The sequence below is a fragment of the Lynx rufus genome, unplaced genomic scaffold (genome assembly GCF_022079265.1).
Source record: "Lynx rufus isolate CCGP_SWC_20201006 ecotype Redwood Valley unplaced genomic scaffold, mLynRuf1.p SCAF_6, whole genome shotgun sequence".
Taxonomy (NCBI): Eukaryota; Metazoa; Chordata; class Mammalia; order Carnivora; family Felidae; genus Lynx; species Lynx rufus.
In genome coordinates, this window is record NW_025814878.1 from 11018023 (window position 1) to 11043729 (window position 25707).

The window sequence follows — 25707 nt, forward strand, 5'->3', positions numbered from 1 at the left end:
ATTTCTGAGACTAATTTTTAAGATTTTCTGTCATTACAGAAGTAATTCATTACAGGAAAAAAAGGCAAGAGAAAATTGTAAGTGCTTATAATGTTAAACAGAGACAATTCATAGTCTTTTCATTCCCTTTTCCATCCATCAATGTGTGTGTAATTTGTTAAAAATGAAATATATCATGTTATATTTATCGAAATACATTCCCCAGCAGTAATCACATGGTTTCCATAATAACAACAGAGCTATTAATTTTCTGTTGACTATTTCCCTTTATGTAAATATCTTGCTGCAGCGCAGATCTCAGTGTCCCTTTCTTTACCCTCCGGGCATTCTCCCATCCAGCAGGCTACCACCCGTGCTCTGAGTGGGCCCTGAGTTGATATCCCTCTTGGAGGACTAGCTCCTGGGCCCACATTTTTCATGCACAGTGAGTGGTAAGCTTGCTGTGCCTTTGCTTTCCTCTGCATTATAGGCTGCTAAAAAGTTGAAAGGATTCATGTATGTTGCTAGTACCATTCTCTTGTTTCCAGCAGCAATATATGCAATTTCCCTAGATTGTTATAGTAAATAATTGATGGAGGGAGCCAGATGTGTAGGCTTAGAACACTAGCTTGGGCTGGAAACAAGTTTCAAGGTTGAATCTTTGCTTTGTTTTAAGAGTATTTGTAACCATGAGTAAAAGAAAGTATATTTGAACAGTGATACATTTCCTATCAACTGAGGGGTTCTCAGATTTAATAAGAAACATAAGCTTTATGTAGTATAAATAAAAACCCTAATTTATAAATTTGTTCATTGTCACTGCCTGTATTCACGAAACTATCAAATAGTTTCTTTTGAAGGCTGCAGGATCTCAGAGGTGGAAGGTACCTTGGAGAGCATCTCTAACCTAAATTTAACTGTCACTTTCAGAGCATTCGTAACAAATTATCATCCAGCCTGCCCTTGACAATATACTGTGATAAAGTTTCCTATTTCCCAATGCAGTCTCTCCTCACTTGGACAGCTCTTATTGATGTAGCCTTATGGCAGGGTTTTAGTGTATGGATGGAATAGAAAACAATCCTGTAAAAAAAACAAGGTAAGAGTCATGTTATTGTGGGTTAATGAAACAATCATGTGATCCTACTGTGAGATAGCCAATCACCAATCAATTTACTGAATTTGCATCATGTTGGGGTGCTTTAGTATAAGGTTTCACTAAATAAATTCATTTTCATATACTTAACTGAAACTTGGCTTTCGTTTGTCTTCCTGGGAGCCACAAAAAAATGTAATCTTTCATCAGATATGCAGGTATTCAGAACTACGTACCCTAGCTTGTTGGGGTAAACTTTTTTAATCTCTTCAATGGTTTCTAATGGGCAAAGCATTTCTTCCCAGTATTTCTTGTCCTTGGCTAAATCCTAACCCTTCCAAACTCCTTTTTGATGTCATATTCTCAAGAAAGCCTTCCCTGGCCTCAGACAAAAATCATACTCTGCTTTAAGAGCCTGTGCTGTGTTTGCAGCTGTATTAGCAGCCAGTGTCTATTGGACCACGTGCTCGAGAACAGGGCATGTTGTATTAACAGCGTTTAATACAATGTCTGATCCATGGCAAACACGGAATCGGTGCAGAGTGAGCTGAACTAACCTCACGATCGTGTTTTCCTTTGGAAAAAATACTTCCATTTGCCAAAGACCATCATTAAAGTGTCACTTGCAAAATGAATACTTTCCCGGGTGGTGTCTCCCTTGCTCAGAGTCCGACAGAAATCTTAACCATCCTGGTTCTTGGTACAGTATTCCTTTGTAATGCTGTCTTGGCTTATTTTCACTATTCTGACGTTTGTTCAGTTAGACTGCTGACTAGTTGAACTTAAACCGTTAGCCTTTTTTTAAAATTTTTTTTTTTTCAACGTTTATTTTTTTGGGACAGAGAGAGACGGAGCATGAACGGGGGAAGGGCAGAGAGAGAGGGAGACACAGAATCGGAAACAGGCTCCAGGCTCTGAGCCATCAGCCCAGAGCCTGACGTGGGGCTCAAACTCGCGGACCGCGAGATCGTGACCTGGCTGAAGTCGGACGCTTAACCGACTGCGCCACCCAGGCGCCCCCCCGTTAGCCTTTTTTACATGTCTATTATACTATGCTTCCCCTATTCTTGAATTAATGTCGATGACTTTGATCCTTACTAGAGGTCAATCCCTGTTCTACAAAGACAAATCTTATTTCCATAGAGGAAAGAACTAACAATCTCTTTTGAATGTTTTCAGCAGAAGCTGATGATTTCCAGAGTTGCTTGTAATGTTCTACAGTCTCCCCCATTGGTTAGGAGATAGGATAAATGTACTGAAGTGCATAGGCCTACTCCTTGAGTCCTCCCAATTATCAGTGACACGTGAATCATTGCTATTTGGCTACAGTTACTGAAATCTTTATAAGCCAACCTAATTTACTGACATTCAGCCCCATTTATTTATCTTGTTTCACAAAGTTGCTGTGGAGAAACATAGCTATCCCATCAAAAATGCTGCAAAGTTGAAAAATTCCTTTTCCTTTGTAACACTGCTATTTCATAGTATTGTGGAAACATCCTTTTAGTAATCCGTTCTAGAATCTTGTCCATGAAGAATACCAAGTTCATTAGCGTATAGTTCATATCAAGGCTTCATTTAAGCTTATGGTAACAATATGATACCTAGCCCAGACTAGTTATAGCAATGCTCTAGTTTTACAGATAAGAAACCTGGGGATGTCTGAAGCAAGTATCCAAACTATTGACAAGCAAGTATTCAAACTATTTCATCAGTATCTTCTGAACCACCATGTTAAGTGGCAGTGTACAAAACTACCAGCTACACTATCTTAGCATCAAAACAATTCCAACATTTTGCTGTATTAGGTGTACAAGGAGTGAAAAAACCACAGGGTGGGGGTGAGCAGGGAGAAGTAGAATGACTAAACTACAGCTGATTAGGTAAAAATTTTTAATTAAAAGTAAACTTATGTTCGGGGCTCCTGGGTGGCTCAATCAGTTAAGCATCCGACTTGAGCTCAGGTCATGATCTCATGGTTTGTGGGTTCAAGCCCTGCATAAGGCTCTCTGCTGTCCGTGCAGAGCCCACTTCAGATCCTCTCATCCTCTCTCTCTGCCCCTCCCCTGCTTGCACTCTCAAAAATAAACATTTAAAAAATTATTTAAATAAAGTAAAAAAGATAAACTAATGTTCAGTTCTAAACTGTCATAACTAGACTTTGGGGGTCAGTAGCTGACAACAGACTAGCCTAACACAGACATCAGAAATGCATCAGCTGTTCAAGCCCCATGTGGGACTCTGTGCTGACAGCTCAGAGCCTGGAGCCTGCTTCAGATTCTGTCTCCCTCTTTCTCCCCCTCCCCCACTTGTGCTCTGTCTCTCTCCCTCTCTCAAAAATGAATACACGTGGAAAAAAGTAGAAATGCATTAGCTGTCAAAAAATTTTTGTGCAGGCCACGGACATAAGAAGCTAAACTGTAATTAATACTAAACTGGTGGGGCGCTTGGGTGGCTCAGTTGGTTAAGCGTCCCACTTCAGCTCAGGTCGTGAACTCACAGTTCATGGGTTTGAGCCCCAGGTCGGGCTCTGTGCTGACAGCTCAGAGCCTGGAGCCTGCTTCGGATTCTGTGCCTCCCTCTCTCTCTACCCCTCCCCTACTCATGCTCTGTCCCTCTCAAAAATAAATAAACACAAAAATTTTTTTAACTGTAAAATAATAGCTGCAATTCGTAAAAACACAGATTTTACACCTTCATAGTACAGAATGAATGAACTTAAATTTTAAAATTTCTTAGCAAGAGATGTCCTACAAGCAATGATACTCCAGCAGCAATAAGCACACAGAGAACCCAGATTTGGTTTCTAATACCATTCTCCAGGTGTAGGAGCAAGGACTCCTTGGAGGGACAGGAATCTATAAGGTAGCTTAAAACATCTTGTACTGTCAGAAAGTAAGGAAATTCTGGGGCACCTGTTGGCTCAGTCAGTTGAGCATCAAATTCTTGATTTCCACCCAGTCATGATCCCACAGCTGTGGGATCTGGCCTTGAGTCAAGCTCCGTGCTGAGCATGGAGCCCGCTTAGGATTCTCTCTCTTCTCTCTACCCCTCCCCAGCTCATGCTCTCTCTGTCTCTCTCAAAATAAATAAACTTTTTTCTTTTTAAGTAAGGAAGTTCTTTTAAGAAACACTTGTAAAAGCCTGTAATGATGGCAGAAGGAGGGTATGTCAAAGGGACATAGAAGCCAATTCAACCGGAAGAGCTCCCAATAGCCAAAGCTGGAACAATTTGATCAACAAAATAAATAAAATACTCAAACCATAAAATAAGTATTCATGACTCCATATTGACATGAATGTTTTAAAAAAATGAGTGAAGAGACCAATCTTCTCAGACTTCAAACTAATTTATGTGGATTCTCTGCTGGGAAAGAAGTAGAATGCAATTCTCCATCTCTTGAGTGTGGGCAGCTCATAGCCTAGAGCCTTCCCCTAAGACTGAGTTTCGGGAGGGCTTATGCCCTCAGGGCCACATTGCTCTTTAGACTTCTTCCTTGTTTGCTGCCCCTGATCCTGCAATCACCCGAGCATGAAAATTGGCCCCTACCTCTGTTGATGAAAACAAAATGAAACCCCAAATCCTCATTTCCATGAAGCATTGAGAAGTCCAGTAGGCTGTAGCTGGACCAAGGGTTTTTCATCACAATACAAAGCCCTTCAAATGAATGGTAGGTATTGCCATTTAGAGACTTGCCACAACCTTAGTATTTCCCTGCTTTTTCACCTCCACCCCCACCTTTCAGCCGTTTTTTTCATCTTGTGGATTGCTTCTTCTTTCCTAATCATCTCTCCTTTCCCTCCTCTTCTCTCCCCACTACTTCACTGGAATTAAATCTCCTAGTCCAGATAGAGCACTTCACTGAGCCCCTTGAATTATCTAGGAAACTTCCCCAAAACAGTAGTTTATGGAGATACTCGCCTTTAGGCTTACAACTGAAGAGCTTTTGGGCACCTGGGTGGACCAGTCAGTTAAACCTCCGACTTCAGCTCAGGTCACGATCCACAGTTTGTGGGGTCAGGCCCTGTGTTGCACTCTGTGCTGATAGCTCAGAGCTTGGAACCTGCTTTGGATTCTGTCTGTCCCTCTCTCGGCCTCTCCCTCGCTTGTGCACATGCTGTCTCTCTCTCAAAAATAAATAAGCTTTTTTTTTTTTTTTTTTTTAAATTGAAGAGCTTAAGTGAAGAAGTTCCCTGGATGAGTGACAAAGGTGACAAGACTTGGGAGGCAGTATGCTTTTTCAGATATATAATCCTGAAAAGGACAAGAAGTCCTGTGAACATATCAGATTCATTTAAATTTTTTTTAACGTTTACTTTTTGAGAGACAGAGCATGAGCAGGGGAGGAGCAGGCAGAGAGGGAGACAGAATCCAAAGCAGGCTCCAGGCTCCGAGCTGTCAGCATAGAGCCCAAGTGGGGCTCAAACTCACAACTATGAGATCATGACCTGAGACAAAGTCAGACACTTAACTGACTGAGCCCCGCCCCCCAGGTACCCCAACATTCATGGAAGTTTGAGGTTGAAAGGATCCCCAAAGCTTACTTAGTCTTGCAGGTGAAGAAAGTAAGACCTGGGGCTATTATGTGACCCACTTTGGGTCATGCCCTGTATCTTTTACAAACTCTGTGCTTGTAGATTTTTTTTTTTTTAAGATTATTTATTTTGAAAGAAAGAGCATGTGCATGCAAGCAGGGGAGGGGCAGAGAGAGAGAGAGAGAATCCCAAACTCAGGCATGTGGGGCTCAAACCACAGACCATGAGATCATAGCCTGAGCTGAAATCAAGAGTTGGATGCTTAATCCAGGTGCCCCAAGTGCTTGTAGATTTTCAACAAAGTGCTCTTGGAATGGAATCTTTTCCTTTTTTTTTTTTTTTTTTTTTTAGTTTATTTATTTTGAGAGAAAGAGAGAGAGCACGAGTGTGAGCAGAGGAGGGGCAGAGTGAGAATCCCAAGTCAGCTCGGAGCTGTCAGCACAGTCTGATGCCGGGCTGGATCCACCAACCCCTGAGTCTGACACTTAACCAACTGAGTCACCAAGTTGCCCTGGAATCTTTCCTTTTTTTTTTTTTTTTTAATTAATGTTTCTATTTATTTTTGAAGCTCTCGAGAGAGAGAGAGACAGAGTATGAGTGTGGGAGGAACAGAGAGAGAGAGGGAGACACAGAATCCGAAGCAGGCTCCAGGCTCTAAGCTGTCAGCACAGAGCCTGATGTGGGGCTCGAACCCACGAACTGTGATTTCATGACCTGAGCGGAAGTCAGACGCCTAACCGACTGAGCCACCAGGCGCCCCTGGAATCCTTTCTTTTAACATTAGTTTTCACATTTGAACTTTAGGATACAGTGGCCAGTAACTAATTTAACATCAGAAAAATAAGTCTTTAATCCTAAGACAATTTTAATAGTCTCTAGTAGAAAAATGAAAGATGTTGAGGGATGCCTGGCGGGATCAGTCAGTGGAGTCTGCAACTCTTCCAGGGTTGTGAGTTTCAGGCCCATATTGGGTGTAGAGATTACTTCAAAAATAAAATCTTAGATGTTTGCAAATATTAACCATATATTTTCTAGAGGCAGATTTGACAAAAGCACTCTTTACAAAGGGTAGATCGTACCTTGAGACATCACAGACCCAATGATCTCATCCCAAATTTCCAATTCAACAAGAAATAAAAACCTCTTCTCGCAGTCACGTTATCCCAATCCTAACAATAATGACTTTTCTCATCCCCTGATTCGGTTGACAGGTTAAAAATCTCCAAACTCTATTACTCTGCGTGGGTTCAACAATATATTAATCTGATTCAGCAAATACTTAAACACGGATTGACTCGGGGAAAGAGTGCTAAGCAAAAATCAATCTATTTCAAAGCCTCTAGAAATCCCAATCTCTAGTGCCCACCCACAGCGAGGTTTCAGGGCAACTCATTGCTGCTTCCTTCTGAGAATTAAACTTCTGGAGATGCGCGTCTTGATTCTGGATCCGTGCACAGCAAGAGCTCAACTGGAAAAGAGAGACTGAAATAAATGAGCGGACTTCGGAGAGGACAAGCCTGATCCCACGAGCCAGGGAGAGTCACCGGGCCAGCGCCAGGCGGGGGCGACGCGGGGAGACGCTCGCCAGCACGCTGAAGAGAGGACGACCGGCGGAGGGCGGGAGGCCGCAGGCGGCGCGCTGGCTGCTGGCGGCGGGGCGGACTGAAGCCCCCAGTCCTCGGCCCCCGCGCAAGCGACGCCGGGAAATGCCCACATCCGGGAAACCTGCGGCGGAGTGCGGCGGCGGCGACACCACCGAGTGGAAGGCAAAATGGCGGCGGCGGCGGTGGACTGGTGCTGAGGGGAGAGCCAGGTCCCCGCGACCCCCGCGACGGGCCGCGCTGGCCCGAGGCAGCCCCCCGGCGTCTGTCCCCGCCCTGCACCACCAGGGATATTTGGGGTCCCTGGGACGGGCTCCGGCCGCCTGGGCGCCAGCCCTCGGGCCCGTGGCCGCTGTCCAGGAGCCTCGCTTTCCCCTGCAGGTAGGTCTGGGGCTGGCGTAGCGGGTGGGGCGCACTCCTTCCTCCCGAGCCCGAGTTGGCGGGGCGGTGGCCGCCGGGGCCCACGCCCAGTCCTGCTGGCGGGGGTCCAGGGGCCGCTGCGGACGAGCGGGCCGGCCCGGCCCGGTGCGGGCCTGACTTGGCTGGTTGCATGGACCCGAGCTGAGCCCTGCCCTGGGGAAGCGAGGGTTGGCCGCGCCCGGGGCTGGCGGAAGAGCCGCAGGCACTGCGGCCTTGGAAGTGCAGGTTAGGTTGGGGAGAGCCTGATTTGCTGGAGGCCTTAGGCGGACTGTCTCCCACTTCCCCCCCTATCCCCAGCACGGACTGGTCAGTGTTTAGGAAGGAAGGAAAGTGAAAGGTGGTTCTGAAACAAAATTGCAGTGGAAGAGCTGCGGTTCTTTGCATCCCAGAGGGACTCGATCCTGGATATACCTTGAAGAAAGCCCGGGAATTTCTGTCTCCAGTCCACTGTAATGTTAGTTTGCTGTTCGTAGTTGGAAGGGGTAGGAGGGATGGAGAGATCTTTATGGAGTAGGAATGTGTGCATAAATAAAATGAAGGAAAGAAAATACAAGGAACGCTATTTGTTGTAACTTCAAAAAGAACTTGGAGCGCGAAGAATGGCTCTCAGGTGATTTGAATTAACCCCTTTCTCTGACTTTGCCGGTTGAAAGTTTTCCAGGGGGTCAGAGTTTAATGTTTGTCGACCCATATGGTAATATGACTAAAAATATATATTATTTTGTAGATGTTATTCCTAAAGCTGGTGAGACATAAGTAAACAAATATAGTCTCACACACAACTATGGTGTCATTCACCCGGAATCATGAAGCTTGTCAGGCCTTTATGGATTATTTATTTAAGAGTAAAATTCTTTATCAGATTTCCTTCAGGAGGAAGAAAAGGCAGGGCATTATAATTGGAATGAATGTTCTCTGCTAAGATAGTTACATTTGTGATTTAAGTAAGGTTATTTCTTTCCTTTAATAAGCTGATAGGTAAAATGAGCTAGTTGATTCCCTTAAGGCAGTGGAGGAATTTGACTGATTTCACACTAAAAGAAGTAGCATTGTGTTCCTCTGATCAGCTGCTACTGCAAGAAACTAGATCAAGGCCCTAGCTGGGGAAGGCGCATTCTTTCTATGCCTGACTATTCATTGACTACCCCCTGCCACTTTCCAAAAGCAAATAAAACATGCTTTTACTTTTTTTTTTTTTTTGTATGATCTGTGTTTTCTTCTGTAGGTTGCGTTTTTGTTTTTAATGCTAGTCCTTGTTATTCTATATAAATATAGCCTTGGAACAGATCCAACTATGGTTATTTAGTTTTCATTCTAGATGTTGTATTTAGATTAGTGGCTTTTTGTAGACCATAAAGTTATGTAGTCATTGAACAACACTTTTATCAAGTAGAAATGGCAGTCATTTTTCAGCATAAGATAAAATATAGTGATAGTTTTCACTTTTGATCAGCTAATTTATAGAATGCAAAGTGAAGAAAATGTCTTCAGTATAAGAGAATCTTAAGTATTGCTGTCTAAACAACTGAGACTATATGCTGCTAAGAAAGAAAGAGTACATATTACTGTTGCTATTGTCAGAACTGACTCTGTCAAAGCATTGAGACAGGCCATCTTTTTTATAAACCTAATTCAACCCAAGGTAACACTTTGAAATCTTATTATGTAATGGTACCTGGTTTTTCCCTAAGTTGGACAAAATATCAACAATATTTGTTTGGGTTTGCTGACATTTAGATGAAGATCTAAAGTTTCAAAGAAATGGAGGTTTTGTCTGTTCACTCTAGCTGATTTAAATGTTCCTTAAAAGAATGAGTGAGTCATGATCCCTGCCCTTAGGAAACTCAAGATGCAGGTTCTGATGAAAAGAGCTCTGAGACAGTTCAGGATGTGTGGATTCCATTTCTAGCGTGACCTCCAGCTGGCTGCATGAACTTAGGCCAGTTTATCTCTCTGGATGCATTTCCTTACCTGGAGTATATATGTTGAGATATATATTTTTATATATATTGTATTCTATTCTGTGTGATATTCTCTGTGAATCTGTGATCTAATAGGAAAAATAAGACAAGTACAGGACTAGGACAAAAACATGTTTTATTTGACCATGCAAAGTTCAGAGAAGGATAAGAAATGGGCAGTTTAATGAAATCTTTGTGAAGAAGTCATTTGGTACCTTAAAGGTTGGGTATAATTTCAACAAGAAGAAATATGGCAGGGGCTCTCCCAAGAAGAATAAACAGTGTAAGTAAGGACATGAAAGTAGGAAAGCACAGGGGACAAATTACCTGCTCTCAGGTAATTTGGCTTGTTTAGAGTATGATATGCTGGGGAGAGTCTAGGTAAGACAGTGGAAAGAGAGAAGATAACCGACATTTATTGAGTTGGGAATTTATTCTAAACATTTAACATGCACAGTTGACCTTTGAACAATACAGATTTGAAGTATGTGGGTCCACTTACACACAGATTTTTTTTCAACAAATTATATTGGAAAACTTTTTGGAGATTTGCAACAATTTGAAAAAACTCACAGATGAACTTTATAACCTAGAAATACTGAAAAAAACTAAGAAAAAGCTAGGTAAGAATACAGAGTATAATACTTATACAAAATAAGTGTTAATTGTGTTTACATTATTAGGCATCTGGTCAACAGTAGGCTATTAGTAGTTAAGTCTGGGGGGAGTCAAAAGTTATATTCAGATTTTAGACTGCATAGGGGGTTGCTGCACCTAACCCCCTGTGTTGTTCAAGGGTCAACTGTATTAAACTGTATTTTGAGCATTACATAGTGCTCAAAATAATTCTATTAGGACCATTATTGCCCACATTTGAAGATGCAGAAACTGAGACATGGCTTGCCAAGATCACACAGTTCGTGGTAGAACTGGGATTTGTACCCTGCGGTTTGACTCCAATTGTCTTTTTTTTCCTTTCCTTTTTTTTTTTTTTTTTTTTTTTTTTAGAAAGAGAGTAGTAGAGTGGGAGTGGGGAGGGGCTGAGGGGGGCAGCGAGGGAGGGAGGGAGGGAGGGAGGGAGGGAGGTAGAGAGAGAGAGAGAGAGAGAGAGAGAGAGAGAGAGAGAGAATCCCAAGCAGGCTCCACACTCAGCACCAAGCTTGATGTAGAGCTTGATCCCAGGACTGTGGGATCACGACATGAGCTGAACTCGAGTCTGACACTCAACCCACTAAGCCTCCCAGGCACCCCTCCATTGCTTTTTAATCACTAAGTTAAAGGAATCATTGAAGTTCTGGGGTAAGGAATTGACATGATCAGAACTATTTATTAGAGAGATTAATCTGGCACCAGTGTAACATGAGTTAGTGGTAAGCTATTTTGCCTTGAAGAGTTCTTTTAAAAGTTCTCTTTACCAGGGCACCTGGGTAGCTCAGTCAGTTAAGTGTCCAACTCTTGATTTCAGCTCAGGTCATGATCTCACAGTGTGTGAGTTTGAGCTCCTCATTGGGCTTTGCACTATCAGAACTTGGGATTCTCGCTCTCTCCCTCTCTCTCTGCCCCTCCCTCACTCACACTTTTTCTCTCTCTCAAAATAAATAAACTTAAAAAAATTCTCTTTACCAGGGGCGCTTGGGTGGCTCAGTCGGTTAAGCGTCCGACTTCGACTCAGGTCCTGATCTCACGGTTTGTGAGTTTGAGCCCTACATCAGGCTCTGTGCTGACGGCTCAGAGCCTGGAGCCTGCTTCGGTTTCTGTGTCTCCTTCTCTCTCTGCCCCTCCCCCAACTTGTGCTCTGTCTCTCTCTGTCTCTCAAAAATAAATAAATGTAAAAAAAATTTTTTTTTTAAATTCTCTTTACCGATTATTAATCTGAATTTTCACATTTGCTATTAGCAAAGATTACTAAGATTTGTTAATGCCAGTGTTGACCATACCTTGTTTGGAAGAATTGTAAATTAATATACCTTTGTGGAAGACAATTTGACACTGTCAGGATTTTATTTTATTTTTTGGCATATCTTTTCCTTTATTTTTTTTCCTTTTTAAAAAATTTTATTTCAGGGGCGCCTGGGTGGCTCATTCGGTTAAGCGTCCAACTCTGGATTTTGGCTCAGGTCATGATTTCATGGTTAGTGGGTTCAAGCCCCTGCATCCAGCTCTGTGCTGACAGTGCAGAGGCTGCTTGGGATTCTCTCTCTTCCTCTCTGCCCTTCCTCTACTCATGTGCGCGTGCATACGTGCTCTCTCTCCCTCTCTCAAATAAACTTAAAAAAATTTTAATTTTCAACTCCAGTATCATTAACATACGGTGTTATGTTATAGATATACAATATAGTGATTCAACAATGCCATACATCACCCAGTGCTCATCACAGCAAGTGCACTCCTTAATCCCCGTTGCTTGTTTTACCCACCTCCCCTCTGGTAACTATCAGTTTGTTTTCTCTGGTTAAGAGTCTGTTTCTTGGTTTGTCTCACCCTTTTTTTGTTCCTTTTGCTTGTTTGTTTTAGTTTCTTAAATTCCACATATAAGTGAAATATGGTATTTGTCTTTCTCTGGTGGACTTATTTCACTTAGCATTATACTGTCTAGCTACATTCATGTCCTTTTAAATTCAAGATTTCATTCTTTTTTATGGCTGTATAATATTCCTGTGTGTGTGTATGTGTATGTGTGTATACACACACATACACATACACACACACATATGAACCACATCTTTATCGATGCATCTATTGATGGACAGTTGATGGACACTTGGGGCTGCTTCCAATTTGGCTATTGTAAATAATACTACTATAAACATAGGAGTGCATGTATCCCTTTGAATTAGTGTTTTTATATTTCTGAGGTAAATACCCAGTGGTGCATTTACTTGATCTAAGGGTAGTTCTATTTTTAACTTTTTGAGGAACTGTTCTCTAGAGTAGCTGCACCAGTTTGCATTCCCACCAACAGTGCAGGAGGGTTCCTTTTTCTCCACATCCTTGCCAACACTTGTTGTTAATTATATTTTTGGTTTTAGTATGTATGTATGTATGTATGTATTTATTTATGAGAGTGTGTGTGGAGGAAGGACAGAGGGAGGAGAAAATCTTAAGCAGGCTCCATGCCCAGTGCAGAGCCCAACTTGGGGCTTGATCTCACAAATGTGAGATCGTGACCTGAGCTGAAAGCAAGAGTCGGACACTTAGCCAACTGAGGCACCCAGGCACCCCCAAATGTCAGGACTTTAAATACCTGCATCCCTTGAAGATATGTGGGTTTAGTTCCCAAACCACTGCAATAAAACAAATATTACAGTAAAATGAGCCACATGAACTTTTTGGTTTTCCAGTACATATAAATCATGTTTATGTTATATTGTAGCCTACTGATAATGCAGTAGCATTATGTCTGCAAAGACAATGTACATACCTTAATTTAAAAATACATTATTGCAATGGGGGGTGGGAGGGAGGGGAGGGTGGGTGATGAGTATTGAGGAGGGCACCTGTTGGGATGAGCACTGGGTGTTGTATGGAAACCAATTTGACAATAAATTTCATATATTAAAAAAAAATACATTATTGCTAAAAAGTGCTGACCATCATCTGAGCTTTTAGCAAGTCCTCATCTTTCTGCTGGTGGAAGGTCTTACCTTGATGTTGATGGCTGCTGACCAGGGTGGCAGTTGCTGAAGGCTGGGGTGGCTGCGGCAATTTCTTACAATAAGAAAATAGTGAAGTTTGCTGTACCAATTGACTCCTCCTTTCATAAACAATTTCTCTGTAGCATGTGAAGCTGTTTGATAGCACTTTATCCATTGTAGAACTTCTTTCAGTAGTGGAGCCAATCCTCAAAGCTTGCCACTGCTTTCTCAACTAAGAAACTCAGTTTCTAAATCCTTTCTTGTTATTTCAATAATCTTCCTAGCATTTTTACCAGCAGTAGATTCCATCTCAAGAAACTATTTTCCTTGCTTATCCATAAGAAGCCACCCCTTATCCATTAAAGTTTTATCATGAGATTGTAGCCATTCAGTCACATCTTCAGGCTTCACTTTTTTTTTTTTTTAAGTTTATTTGGGGGCAGGGGGCGGAGAGAGAACACGGGGGAGGGGCAGAGAGAGAATCCCAAGCAGGCTCTAGCACTGCCCACGCAGAGCCCAACCCAACATGGGGCTCAAACCCATGAACCGTGAGCTCATGACCTGAGTTGAAACCAGGAGTCAGATGCTCAACCGACTGAGCCACCCTTGTGCCCCTTCAGGCTCCTCTTCTAATTCTAGTTCTCTTGATATTTCCACCACATCTATAGTTAACTTCCTCCACCGAAGTCTTGAACCTCTCACAATCATCCCTAAGTGTTGGAATCAACTTCTTCCATACTCCTGTTAAGGTTGTTATTTTGAGCTCTTTACATGCATTATGAATGTTCTTAATGACATCTAGAACGGTAAATCATTTCCAGAAGGTTTTCAATGTATTTTGTCTGGATCTGTCAGAGGAATCACTGTTTGTGGCAGCTATAGCCTTACTTGAAAGTTGAAATGACTCCTTGACCACGGGCTGCAGAATGGATGTTGTGTTAGCAGGCACAAAAATAAGATAAATCTCATTGTACGTCTCCATCGGAGCTCTTGGGTGACCAGATACATTGTCAGTGTACAGTAATATTTTGAAAGGAATCTTTTTTTCTGAGCAGTAGGTCTCAGCAATGGGCTTAAAACATTCAGTAAACCATATTGTGAACAGATGTTCTGTCATCAGGGCTTTGTTTTTCCATTTATAGAGCAGGGGCAGAGTAGATTTAGCATAATTAAGGGCCCTAGGACTTTTGGAATAGTAAATGAACATTGGCCTCACCTTAAAGTCACCAGCTGCATTGGCCTCTAACAAGACAGTCAGCCTGTTTTTTGAACTTTGAAGCCAGGCATTGACTTCTCTCTAGCTATGAAAGGCCTAGATGGCATCTTCTTCCAATAGAAAGTTGTTTCATCTCCAGTGCAAATCTGTTGTTCGGTGTAGCCACTTTGATTATCTTAGCTAGATTCTCTGGATCACTTGATGCGCTTTCTACATCAGTACTTGCTGCCTTACCTTGCACTTTGATGTTATGGAGATGGCTTCTTTCCTTAAACGTCATGAACCTACCTCTGCTAGCTTCAAACTTGTCTTCTGCACCTTCCTTACCTCTCAGCCTTCACAGAATTGAAGACACTTCGGGCCTCGCTCTGGATTAGGCTTTGGCTTAAAATATTGTGACTGGTTTGGTCTGCTGTACAGACCACCAAAACTTTTCTACATATTCAGCAATAAGGGTATTTCGCTTTCTTATCATTCATGCAGTCACTGCAGTAGCACTTTTATTTATTTTTTAAATTTATTTTAAAGATTTTTATTTTTAAGTAATCTCTATACCCGATGTGGGGCTTGAGCTTACAACCCTGAGATCAAGAGTCACATGCTTCTACCAACTGAGCCAGCCAGCTGCCCTTGGAGTAGCACTTTTCATTTCCTTTAAAAACTTTTTTTTTGCGTTCACAACTTAGCTAACTGTTTGGTGCAAGAGGCCTGGCTTTTGGCCTGTCAGCTTTTGACATGACTACCTCACTAAGCTTAATCATTTTTAGCTTTTTTTTTTTTTTTAAGTTTATTTATTTATTTGGGGAGAGAGCACAAGCAGGGGAGGGGCGGAGAGAGATAGAGAGGGAGAGCGAAAATTCCAAGAAGGCTCCAGGCTGTCAGCACAGAGCACAGTGTGGGGCTCAGGCTCACAAACCGTGAGATCATGACCTGAGCTGACGTTGGATGCTTAACCAACTGATCCATCCAGGCACCCTAGTCATTTTTAGCTTATGATTTAAAGCTAAATCCTTTCACTTGAACACTTAGAAGCCATTATAGGGTTATTAACTCACCTGATATCAATATTTTTGTGTCTCAGGCAACAGGGATGCCTGAGGAGATGGGGGAATGGCTGGTCGGTGGAGCTGTCAGAACCCCTGCAACATTTGTCAAGTTTGCTGTCTTCTATGGGTGTGGTTCATGGTGCACTGAATCAGTTACAGTAATAACATCAGAGATCACTGATCACAGATCACCATAACAAGTATAATAATAACGAAAGGTTTTAAAATATTGTAAGAATTACCAAAGTATAGCACAGAGACATGAAGTGAGCAAATGCTGTTGGAAAAATGGTGACAATAGACTTGTTCAAGGCAAGGTTGCCAGAAACCTTCAATTTGTTAAAAAAAAAAAAAAAAAATGAAGCATCTGTGAAGCACAGTAAAGTGAAGCCAAATAAAACTAGATATGCCTGTATGCATTCTCTTTGATGCAGTAACTCCAGTTCTGGGAATTTATCTCAAGGGAAATGCTTAACTGGGGCATTAACTGGGGCTTAACTGGGGAAATGCTTAACTAGGTGGCTCAGTCAGTTAAGCATCCACCTTCAGCTCAGGTCATGATCTCAAGGTTGGTGGGTTCCAGCCCTGCATGAGGCTCTGTGCTGACAGCAAAGAGCCTGGAACCTGCTTCAGATTCTGTGTCTCCCTCTCTGTCTTCACCCCTCCCTGCTTGTGCTCACTCTCTCTCAAAAATAAACGTTTTTTTAAAAAATGGAAATGCTTACTAGTGTTTGCACAACAGTTTTTATTGTCACATTTTTATGAACTAATTTAATATTTACAAGGAATATGTTATATACATGTAAGCTATGATCATAAAAGAGGAACATTCATGAACTCCCCACCAATCCTCAGAAGTAGAATTTTACCAATAATACTCAAGTTATCATTGTTTGAAATGTTATAATAGAAAAAATTGGAAAGAACCTAAATGCCCATGAGTAGGGGATAGATAAATTATAGTACATCTACATGAAGTAATTCAATATATAATTATGAAAAAGGATGAGGTTGAATTGTCATATTTTTTGTTTCAAGAAATTCTAAACAGTAAGTCAAAAGTCATCTGTTTAGTAACAGTATTTCAGGGAAAGGAAAATAAACATAGGGGTTTTTGTTTGTTTGTTTGTTTTTTGGGGGAGGGAGGGACAGGGAAAGAGGGAGAACCCCAAGCGGGCTCTTCACTGCCAACACAGAGCTCAAACAGAGCCCACTCAGAGCCCACATGGGGCCCGAACTCATGAAACCATGAGATCATGACCTGAACCAAAATCAAGAGTTGGTCACTCAGCTGACTGAGCCACCCAGGTGCCCTACGTAGTTTTTGTTTTTGTAATTAATTTTTTCAATAGTATTTCTTAAAAAAATTTTTTTTTTCATAAGTAATCTCTGTGCCCATTGTGGTGCTCAAACTTACAACCCCAAGATAAAAGTCACATGTTCCACCGACTGAGGCAGCTAGGTGCCCTTAAACATAGTTTTTATTAACCTTCAGCAGCATACATTTATCCTGTCAATTGTATACCCTTTTTTTTTTTTTTTTTTTTTTGGTCATGATGAAGTTTGAATCTCAGCCTTCTTCACATTCAGAATCTAGGATTCTTCTGAATTTCTTGGGGCTTGGGGATAGTTAACACATAACATGGTGACATGCTGCTTTTATTGTTTTTATGATTTTGTGGCATGTTGACAAATTCTGAGGTTTTGTCTTTTCTTTTTGCTTAAACTATTTTTTTTTCTTAGTTGAGTGAGTTACTGCTGGAAATAAAACATCTTCTGATAACTCAAAAGGCTTTGAAAGTTCATGTTTGAGTGTTTGTACTTGAATCTCTTTGACAATTTTGTGATCTCATCTAAATTTGACAATTGTTTATATCTTTAATTGCATTGCCTGTTGGGTAACAATTCCTGAATACATAATGCTACGTCATAGTGGAATCTTTTTGAAGACATTTTGACCATTAATTAAGGGTACAGATTCAACCATATGTGGTGCTGCCAATGAAAATAACACAGTGGAAGTGACGAGGAAATTTCACCTTTTATTTATGATCAGGTTAGCTATGTGGACTGTCTGCTGTTCTAGAACTTCTCTGCTTTGGAGCTGACAGAATTTCTTTAAATATATATATATTTAATGTTTATTTATTTTTGAGAGAGACAGAGCTCCAGTAGGGGAGGGGCAGAGAGAGAGGGAGACAAAGAACTCGAAGCAAGCTCCAGGCTCTGCACTGTCAGCACAGCCTGATGTGGGGCTCAGACTCACAAACTGTGACATCATGACCTGAGCCGGAGTTGGATGGTTAACCGATGGAGCCACCCAGGTGAGCCCCAGAATTTCTTTAAATATTGACTTTAAGGAGTGCCTGGCTGGCTCAGTCAGTAGAGTGTGCAACTCTTGATCTTAGGGTTGTAAGTTTGAGCCCCATGTTGAGTGTAGAGATTACTTTAAAATCTTATAAAGAAATATAGAAAGACTGTAAGATATATTCAACTTCAGAAATATCAGAATATGGAAAAGCATGTCTTTTAGAATCAAGAAAATATTGTACTTACTGTAAGATGTTCGTTGTATTACGTAATTCTTTTGCTAGTATATTGTGTCCTAAGCACCAGTAGCTAGATTCATAGACCCTGTGGTCGGTATGTCCAGTAATGTCCTCTTTGGGTCCAAATATGGTTTCTTTTGCTCCAGAGACCTGTTCAGTTACCTTTGCTTTCACTCTTTGCCCTTCTCTCCGTCCCTCTCTCACTGATTTACTCACCACAGTACACAGTAGTATGACACGGAGCCGTAATAAACGCTACTGTTAGAAAAGGAGAAGAATAGGAAATAGCAATTGCTGATCTATAATAATTTTGAAATCTCTGTAGGCGGGTCTTGTGAAAGCAACCTGCCTTGGAAGTAGGGGAGATTCCTTGATTGGGCCTTAATTCAATTATATGGAAAGAACTCCCTCATTCATTGTTCTCTATGACTCTTGGCCATTGTACTCCAAGAACCTCCTTGGAATTCTTTTTTCATTATTATCCTTGGCCTCATGAAGTGTGAGCTTTGGGGGAATGAATAGTCCCTCTTTGGAAAGTGCAAATCTTTCTCATCTAGTTTCCGGTTTGTGGGAATTGGGAACCCAAGGGGTTTAAATTGTGAATAGTGAAAGACTATTTTTAGTCTGAGCCTGAGTGGTTTATATAAAAACAAAAACAAACTTTAACAAAAACAGTTTCCTCAAAGTTATAAGCCTCTGATGTGTTTAGTTCCAGTCAATTCCATGTGTCCGTAACCAAAGTTCACATGTGTTAGTAACCTCATTCAAAGATTTGAGAGCTCCCATTTCTCTTCTCAGTTGGTTAAAGGGGAGGCCATCCCGTTCATGTGATTTTATTTTTTATTTTTTATTTTTATTTTTTTATTTTATTTTATTTTTTTACCACTGAAGTACTTTAGTCAGCTGAGAGATTCCAGTGGGCCTCTGTACTCAGCCTTTTAGTCCCATCTCTTCTTGTTTGGGGCCTAGAAGCAAGCTGCTTTCCAGCCCTGCAAGACTTTAGTTTCTAAACTCTTTCTATTCCTTCCTATTTCTGCTTGCAAATCAGCTGCTTCTTTTCTCATTTATAATACTTTGCCAAATAGCCAGTAGCAGCCAAAGTGCACTTCTAAGATTCTCTTTTTCAGACTCTGTATGGAACTGTAAATTTAGTAGACTCTGTCACCTTACACGTTATAACAGCAACAACTTTATCAAATATTTTGCCGCTGTAAAACATGGTTCTTCATTTTTCCAGCCTCCAGTATCACTTTCTTTGAAGCCCTCAGCCTGACTACTAAGTCAGTACTCTATTAGGTATTTGTTATAATAGCACCTCACTTATAGGTACCAATTTCTCTATTAGGAGAATGAGAGACTAAATATACAGATAGACAATGGCCAGATCATATATGAAAATAGAACTGTGACCCAGAGCCTCAGTAGCAGTAGGCCCAAACAGCCAGGTCTCGGTCAGTAACTGCCACCTTCTGACGCAGAACTTACCAGAGAAAGACATATATCCACCAACCGATTACATAGGATGTCCTGCTTCAGGTTAGCTGGCCTCCAGCTTCCTTGTGGCAACAGCCGACAACCAGAGCATACCTGAAGTCTTCCTTTTTATTCAGTTTAAAGCTTTTCTACTCCCCTGCCTGCCTTTGAGTCTCTGCCAAAGAGACTGTGGCTGACTCCCTTGCTATGGCAAGCTCTTAATAGACTCTGGTTGCTTTAGGTGGTCTTTATTTCCACAATAATCTTAGGTGGTTTTGTGGTAAAATCGCAAAATATCAATGAGGTAACACAACAGATTCCTATTTTGCTCACACAGACCCCAGTGGAGTTCAGTAGGAAGCTTAAGTGGTGGCTTAGGGACCCACATTCACTGCATATTGTGAAGCTGCCATCTCAAAAAGTGACCAGTATCGTCACTGAAGTGGAAAGAGAGAGATGGAGAAGAACTGGCTTTTAACTGCCTCAGCCCGGAATTGACACATTAGTTACATCCACTCACAGGGCTTTGACCAGAACTAATTTGGGAAGTAGAGGGCAGTATGTGAAAATAGACTCTGGCACAAAGATTTGTCAACAGCAGTTGGATAAAGATCTGCCACATTTCCTCCTTTCCATCATTAGGGAAAATCAGATGGTATGGATTACCTGACTTCCGACTTAATGAATGTTTAAATGTAATGTTTGTGTTATTTTTTCCCTGAAAAGAAAATGTTGAAATGATGATGTTAAAAAAAAAAACAAAGAAGAAAAGAAATGATGTTGTTGCATGGTATTAATGGCTTCTTTTTTTTTTTTTTCTTTTTCTTTTTTTTTTTTAAAGAGAGAGCGCTCTAGGGGCGGACAGGGCAGGGGGAGAGGGAGAGAAAGAGAGAATCTTAAGCAGCCTCCACACTCAGCATGGAGCCTGACGCAGGGCTTATCCCATGACCTGGGATCATGACCTGAGCCAAAATCAAGAGTCAGACACTCAACCAGCAGAGCCACCCAAGTGCCCCAAATGGTTCCTTTAAAGAAATCCTTTGTGTTCTTGGTGTGGTTTGTATATGAGTAAGAGTAATTTGCAGCAGAACCATTGCAAGATCCAGAGCATTTCTGTTTCAGAAAATTTCAAGCATACACAAAAGTAAGGAGGATAGTATAACTCTCATGTGCCCCTCAGCCAGCTACAACAGTTACCCGGTGCTTTGTCTCATCCGTGTTTCCATGCAGTTCACCACAAAACCGAATTATATTGAAATAAATTGCAGACATCATATTTTATTCGTAAGTATTACAACATGTAGATGAAAGAGATAAAGCATAAACCAATTTTTTATTTATTTTAACTTAAAAACACATTATTACACATATACCAGAACTCAGTTATTTCTGTGACCATTGTATACTCAGATGTTAGCAGTGTTACAAATTACATTATTCAAGTACAGAGATACAGAATATAGGATTAGAATGATTCTGGTCCAGCATTTTCTTTCTTTCTTTCTTTTTTTCTTAACGTTTATTCATTTTTGAGAGACAGAGTGTGAGCAGGGGAGGGGCAGAGAGAGAGGGAGACACAGAATCCAAAGCAGGCTCCAGGCTCTGAGCTGTCAGCACGGAGTCCGATGTGGGGCTCGAGCTCACAGACTGGGTGATCATGACCTGAGCTAAAGTTGGATGCTGAACCAACTTAGCCACCCAAGTGCCCCTGGCCCAGCATATTCTAAAATGTATTCCATAGGAATGAATCTCATGAAATGCTCTGAGGGAAAAAACGTGCTTTGGTCAGATAAGTTTGGACAACACCTTCTCTTATAAATTAACATATTATGTAAAAGAATGATGTCATGTTTTGTGATCCCATTTGACTAATAGTAGTATTATGTTATATGCAGTATTTTAATTTTTTTAAACATTTATTCACTATTGAGAGACAGAGAGAGCATGAGCATGGGAGGGGCAGAGAGAGGGGGAGACACAGAATCTGAAGCAGGCTCCAGGCTCCAAGCTGTCAGCACAGAGCCCGATGTGGGGCTCAAACCTACAGACCGTGAGATCATGACCTGAGCCGAAGTTGGACACCCAACCGACTGAGCCACCCAGGTGCCCCAAGTATATGCAGTATTTAAGAACACTTTTTTTAAAGATTTTAAAGTAATCTTTAGCCCCAACATGAGGTTCAAACCCACAACCCTGAGATCAAGAGTGGACGTTCCACTGACTGAGCCAGCCAGTCACCCTTAAAAAAATGTTTTTAATTGAAGTAGAGTTGATGCTCTGCTACATTAGTTTCAGGTATACAGTTTGGACAACTAGATGTTATGCTTTGCTTACCACTGTGTAGCTACCATCTGTCACCATACAATAACACTGACTATATTCTCTATACTGTACCTTTCATCTTCGTGGCTGACATATTCTATAACTGAAAGCCTATACCTCCCAGCCTATGTCTCCTTCATCCATTTTGCCCATTCTCCACCCCCACCCCTCTGACAACTGTTAGTTTGTTCTCTGTATTTATGAGGGTTTTGGGGGGTTTTGTTCACTTGTTTTTTTCAGATTCTACATACTGTCTTTCTCTGACTTATTTCACTTAGCATAATACTCTTCAGGTCCATCCATGTTGTCACAGATGGCAAGTTTTCATTTTTTTTTTTTTTAATGGCTGAGTAATATTACATTGTGTATATAGACTACATCGTCCTTATCCATTCATCTGTCATTGAACATCTAGGTTGTTTCCATATCTTGGCTACTATAAATAATGCAATAAACATAGGGGTACATATATCTTTTTGAGTTAGTGTTTTCATTTTCTTTGGGTAAATACTCAGTAATGAAATTACTGGATTATATGGTATTTGCATTCCATATTGTTTTCCACTGTGGCTGCACCAATTTACATTCTCACCAGCATGCACAAGGACTCCTCTTTTCCAACATACTCATCGATATTTGTTATTTCTTGTCTTTTGATTCTAGCCATTCTGACAGGTATGACTTGATATCTTACTGTGGTTTTGATTTGCATTTCCCTAATTATGAAGGATGTTGAACATCTTTTCATGTATCTTTTGGCCCCATGTAGTATTAATAGTGGTTGTATTAGTTTCCTGAGGCTTATAGCAAATTACTACAACGTTGATGGCTTAAAAACACACACACACACACACACACACACACACACACACACACACATTTATTCTCTCACAGTTCTAGAGGCTAGAAATCCAAAATCAGTATCACTGGCCCAAAATCAAGGTGTTGACAAGGCTGTTCTCCTTCCAGAGGCTCTAGGAGAAAAGCCGTTCCTTGCCACTTTGACTGCCAACATTCCTTGGCTTCTGGCCATACCAATCCACCTCTGTCCCCATGGTCACATTACCTCTTTCCCTTCTGTTTGTATCAGATCTCCCCTTCCCTTTCAGAACACTTATAATTGTGCATACTGCTTACCTGAATAATCTATAATAATCTTTCCATCTCAGAATCCTTAATGACATCTGCAAAGTCCCTTTTTCCAAATAAGATAACATTTAAAGATTCTAGGGATTAGGAACTAGATATCTTTTAGGGTGCCATTATTCAGCCTACTATAGTGATTCTTATATTGAGAGAGGTGAATTATGAGGGACTTCTACTTTACACAATTCTATAATATTTAAATTTTTCAGTAAGGATGCATCTTTGTATAATTAGAAAAAAACTGATTATAGATTTTTAAGAGTAAAAGGAAAGGATAAGTCACTGGCGTTTATTAGCTCAACAGGTATTTTTGCAGTGCCGCTATCGTTTACCAAGTTTTGTGTTAGCAATGGAAGCAAATACTGTATATTGACAGGAGCAAATTATGGTTGTTTTTGTTTTTTGGGTTTTTTGTTTTTTGTTTTTGTTTTTTTTTTCTTTATCAAGGAGAATGATTTTGGAAAGAGTTGAAACCCAAAATAAGTGAGGTATTAAAGGAATGCTTAGATGCTATGAATGAAATGTAACCCAATTATTGAGCGAAGTGACACATGACATTGCGCAACTGCTATTGTTTTTTTTTTTGAAGTTTTAAAAAATCTTTACTTATTTTTGAAAAGAGAGAGAGCACGTGAGTGGGAGAGGAACAGAGAGGGAGACACAGAATCTGAAGCAGGCTCTAGGCTCTGGAGCTGTCAGCACAGAGCCCAACGTGGGGCTTGAACTCACAATCCGTGAGATCACGACCTGAGCCGAAGTCAGACGCTTAACTGACTGAGCCACCCAGGCGCCCCTGCACAACTGCCATTGTTAATCCTTGATTGCGGAGAAATGATGGGTTCCGGAACTAGGAGTGGAAAATACGTTCGCTTTCAGAAAGGGTGAAAAGGGGAATTCCGCAGATTTTAGACTGGTGAGCTAAATGTGAAACCTAGAAAAATTTCATTAGTAAGCTATTAATATTTTGGGAATGCTTAGGAAAAAAAAGTACACATTAGGGACCAGCTTTCTTCATAAGAGCACAAGATGTGTCAGTCTTTCATTTATGAAGTAATTATCAGTAGATTGGGTTACGTTGTAGAGAATATGTGTAATTTTCAGCAACAAAATGACAGGTTTTGTTTTTACAAAATGGAGAAATGTGGGCTGCTTGTCAAGTAGAATTGGATCGATCATAACTAATTAAGAACTGTATCACAAAAGTACTGATTGTTGAGGTGAAGTCATCAGGAAACTGTGCTTTGATGGTCTACTTCAGGACTTCATCTTTTTTCAGGCCTGCTGCAAACATTCGTGCATGGGCATATATAATGAATATACGTAAGTGTAATTTTTAAAAATAAAGTGTTTAACAGCTCTAAGATATAATTTATATACCATAAAATTTACTCATTTAAAGTATACAATTCAGTGGTTGTATATTTACAGAGCAATACAACTATCATCGTCTTATTTTTTTATTTGATTTGATTTTTATTTTTTAACGCTTATTTATTTTTGAGAGAGAGAACGAGAGCGAGCGAGCACGAGTGGGGAAAAGGCAGAGAGAGCGGAAGACACAGAATCAGAATCCAAAGCAGACTGCAGCTCTGAGTTGTCAGCACAGAGCCCGACATGGGGCTTGAACCCACGGACTGTGAGATCATGACCTGAGTCGAAGTCCGACACTTAACCGACTGAGCCACCGAGGTGCCCCTAAAGTTGATTTTTTTTAATGTGTATTTATTTATTTTTGGGAGAGGGAGTGCGGGGAGAGAGGGAGACAGAGAATCTGAAGCAGACTCCACACTGTCAGTGCAGAGCCCAATGCAGGGCTCCAACTCATAAACCATGAGATCATGACCGGAGCTAAAGTCAGAAGCTTAATCGATCAAGCCGCCCAGGCACCCCCATAATCTAATTTTAAAATGGCTTTGTTTTATGTATAGTTTTGAAACTTGCCCTTTTTGCTTAAGAATATATTATGGGTGTCTGTTCTTGTCAGTACATTTAGACAGAATTGCATCATTCTTTTTACCAGATACCCCGTCACATATCGATGTGCTATGACTTGCTCCAGCAGTTGCTGATGAGCATCGGGATTGATAGCATGTTTTGCCGTTATAGATGGTGTTGCAAGGAACACGCTTCATCTTCGAACACTTGTGTTCCTTTAGTTGTATTGCATTTTTCCTAATCCTTATTCAAGCCTTAACTTAAACCATGTTACTCCAACCATTTTATGCCTCAGGAGACAGTTTTTGAGAGAAGTAAATGCATGAGTTCACGTTGCCAAAGTTAACAGAACAGGTGCTTGAATAATTTTTTTTGTTTTTCCATTACTCTTCTCACCTCTGGGATTTTGACAAGCTAGAGTATATCCAGAAGAACATGGCTAGAATTAGAGAACATTTAAAGGAATTGGGGATGTTTAGAAGACACCTGTTTATTGCTCATTTGTCAATGTGTACATTCATTGTATGTCACTCGCTGTGTGTCAGGCAGGCTCTGATTATCAGTGGTGAACAGACTGGTTATGAGGCAAATAAGGTCTTCTATTCTCAGGAGATAAACAATTAACTAAACAAGTAAAACAATTTTAGATAGTAATAAGTACTATTAAGAAAATAGGATAATTAGGTTACCAGAAAAAGGGTGGGTGAAAAGGTGACATAGGGTTGAGCCCTAAATGACTAGAAGGATGTGTCTGTATCTGTCTGTAGAGCTTTTTGTGTAACGTGAATGGTG

At 40.9% G+C, this 25707-nt stretch overlaps 1 protein-coding gene across 2 annotated transcripts in view; it reads left to right on the forward strand.

Annotated features, from left to right (window-relative positions):
- The first annotated feature begins 7407 nt into the window (after window positions 1-7407).
- The window catches only part of LATS1 (large tumor suppressor kinase 1), a 54689-nt gene continuing 36389 nt past the window's right edge, over window positions 7408-25707 (forward strand). Inside the window, exon 1 of one of the 2 annotated variants that reach the window (XM_047102305.1) lies at window positions 7408-7593. The gene's annotated coding sequence lies outside the window, so the exon portion shown is untranslated. Of the gene's footprint in view, window positions 7594-24641; window positions 24670-25707 lie in introns of those variants that run through there. The other variant, XM_047102306.1, reaches the window with a different exon arrangement.